The sequence below is a fragment of the Belonocnema kinseyi genome, chromosome 1 (genome assembly GCF_010883055.1).
Source record: "Belonocnema kinseyi isolate 2016_QV_RU_SX_M_011 chromosome 1, B_treatae_v1, whole genome shotgun sequence".
NCBI classification, from domain to species: Eukaryota; Metazoa; Arthropoda; class Insecta; order Hymenoptera; family Cynipidae; genus Belonocnema; species Belonocnema kinseyi.
The window spans coordinates 131,482,369-131,486,000 of record NC_046657.1 but is presented as its reverse complement, the minus strand read 5'-3'; positions in this window follow the sequence as shown (position 1 = coordinate 131,486,000).

Genomic DNA, 3,632 nt, shown 5'->3' with positions numbered 1-3,632 from the left:
ATTTTATTAAACTTTTTCTTGGATGAACCCGGTTATACATCATAGCCAAGGACTAAGTCAAGTGATTGATGAGATTAGAATGTTATAAGTTAATTCAACCAATTTAATACGATGCTTGCTTCCTGATGGTCAAGAAAGTTTCTTAAAATGCGACAGATGTTTAATAAAACCGCCTTCTGAGCTGCTGCCAGTACTTTACACACTCCTAAATGTTCAAGATGTTTCGTGCATCTTGCGTGCACATTGTCTGTAGCCGAAATCACAATGGAATGAATAGATGTATGATTCACATTTCTCCATACAATCTTTACTTCATGCCTTAACTCGCTATACTTGTGGATCTTGGTTGTATAGTTTGACTTCAAATTTCGGTTAAACGGACAACAATGTCGACGATGTAAACTCTTCTGCCTTTTTTTCTCACATCACGATGTCAGGTCGATTGGCCAGGATGTAATGATCCGTTTCGATAGTCACATCCTAATATAAGATATAATATTCCCTTGCTAAAACGGGAATTGGAATGTATCTGTAGAAAGGCATCCATTTTTTAAGAGTGCTAGGCTTAGGGCAAGTTGTTGATGCATGAAGCCTGCTACATCATTATGTCTGTGCGTATATTCTCTCTAAGCAATTACGGCACAGCCATAAATAATGTGCTTGATGGATTCGTTGGCATCTCCAGATAATCGGCACCGGTCAACCAAGTCTTAACGTAACACGTGTTTGCGATAATTCCTTGTGCTGACAACCTTGTCCTGTATCGCAATAATGAATCCTTCCGTCTCTGGATACAGAACACCCTTTCTTAACCAAATATTGGATGTCTCACTATCTACTTTATTTTGATCTAACGTTTTGAGGTGCTCGTCATGGGTGGCTTTCTGCCTCCATTGTATTTCTAATTCCTCTATGATTTCTGCCCTGATAATCAAGGCCTTATCTGAGGACGAATTAAAGGGCGTTAAGTCAAGATCAGCTTTACAGGTGGTACTGTAAAGCGCAACATTTAATTTGCTGTTAAAATAGTCTCGCAACTATATAACCACAACGCCCCTACCCCCTATATTATAATTATTGACTTTATTATCTTTATTGTGCCGCCCGAGTGTTACTTCGACGTCCTGTGAAAAACTATTGCAATAACCCTTAAAGGTCCATAAGAGGTCGTTAGTTCCCTGACACTTTATATTGTAATTTACGAAGTTCGTTCCTCTTCAGTTTTTAATTTTTTACCATGTTTTAATATATTATAAAAAATCATTTAACAAGTAAAATTATCTTATAACAAGATACTAAAGGGAATGCACAACAAAATTTCACGCTAAAATATTAAAAATCTTCTAGGCAATAACAAATTACGGCTGGGGTCCTTAACGACCCCATGAGGACCTTAACGTTATACCAAAGTAAGGGGACTTTTAAAGGTTAAATTCCTTGAAAAAAAATAATATAGCTAGTTTCATAACTAATAACGGTAAGAAAGAATTTTACTGCCATGTTGTCTTTTCTAAATAAAATTTATTTAAAAAGAAGCAACGCAGTTTTGTAATTATAATTGAAGAATATTAATATTCTTCATCAGAACACAGATAAACATTTATGAAAGTATTAATACGTTTTTTTATAATGAAATTTTAATAATATGAACAAAAATATTTTTTTATCGAAGATCATAAGATAATATATTGAAACACATTAGGATCACGTGCACTGAGTTCTAAGTAACTAAGTATTATCTCTCTCTCATTAAAATATGTTGGAAATATTTAAAGATAAGTTTACGATACGGACATACGTCGTCATCATGTTTTGCCTCGTGGGCAGTTCTATAAAAATATTTAAATTTATAATTTGACGTATCCAAAAGACATTTTGGGAAATTTTCCGATATTTCAAATTTATATTAACACATTTATAATGATTTGGCTAATAACTACCTAGAAAAAAGTAAGAAAGAAAAAAAAAATTAAAAAAATGCAATTAACGAGAAATAATGGAGTTTTGACGAAACAAATTTTGCCATTTTGTCTAAAATATTTTATATATACTTTTCCATACTTAGGTTATTTTTAACCCAAGTTATTTTGAAATTCAAGAAAAATTAGTACAATATAAAAAATACCCTTAATTTCGATCGGATTCCCGGCTTTCTAGATCTATCTAGTCCAATTATCATCTAAACATTGTCGGCTGATTAGCTTTTTACTTTTTTTTAAAGCACGTATAAATAAAGTGCGAAAAGTTATCTCTCAATCAAAATACTTAAAGTTATAATTGGAACGTATGATGTAGCTTTTTTCGTCCTTGTAAGGACAGAATGTTTTATTTTCCACAGCAAACCAAACGAAAAATTGAGGCATTTTTTGATTTTTTTAAATTATTTCTACACATTTAAAATCATTTTAGCTGAAGCCTACGCTGAGAAAAGTGAAAAATTAAAATTAAAAACCCAATTTTGTCAATCAATCGCATAAATGATAATTTATGTTAACATAACCTTAAAATGTCCTAAAAATGTTCATCTTTTTTAAAATCCTTATCAAAATTTTCAGTAAAAACCGTTACTTTTACCTCGAATTGTAGAACCATTTTTTATCTTCTTTGAAGTCTAATGATTTTTCTTTAAAAGTAACTATTTAAGGTGCAAATGATTAAAATAACATAAAGTTGTGAATCTTCTTCAAAATATAATCTAAAAAAATTTTAAATAGCAATTTTACAAGAAACACACACTGACTTAACCCTTAAACGGCCAAAACGCCACTACCAGTACACTGCTTTTCAACGGCCAATAACTAAGACTATTCGACACTACAAAAAATTGAGACACATATATTTTATTGCTTAAGATCTCCTCTTTCCGACGGTGCCAATGAAATTCCTCAAAAAATTTATTTATTATCCCAAAATGCAGCTTAAACAAAAAAAAACGTGATTTTTCGTGTCTATTTTTTTTGTGAACCATTTTCCAAAGCTTTCCGAGTCTGTAATTAACCTGGAATCTCACTAACCGGTGGAATAAATGTCTAAACTTTGAGAATCCATGGTTCAAAAATCGATTTTTCGTTTTAGTATTTTCAAAATGGCGTCTTAATGGCAACATTTTTGTGAAAACATTCATGAATTTTTTTACAATAAACGATGCGCTTTTCGGAAAAATCATCAAGAATAAAAAGTTCTTGTAATCAGCCAAGGAATAAGTCTGAATTTTTTCGAAGCGTTTTGAGCAAAATTTTGGATTTTGCATATGAACAATTTTTGCAAAATTCAAAATTTTGCTCAAAACGCTCCGATTAAATTCAGGCGTATTCCTCGGCTGATTACAAGAACTTTTTATTCTTGACAAATTTTCCGAAAGCGCATAGTTTTTCAATAAAAAATTTTCATAGTTCTAAGCATCGGGTAAGAGTAAAATGATTCACGAATATCTATCGTCCGTCTGCCGCAAACAAAGTTTACGTTGCCCAACTATCATCAATGTGGAGGTCGACGAATATCGATAGTCTCTTTTTTTTAAGGGATTTTATTTTTTTTTACATTTTTTAATTTTTTTATGGAGAATTTTTTTCATTTCAGATTTCAATCCGTTGAAATCATTTTGATCCTGCTGTTTCAGAATGTAATTTTGA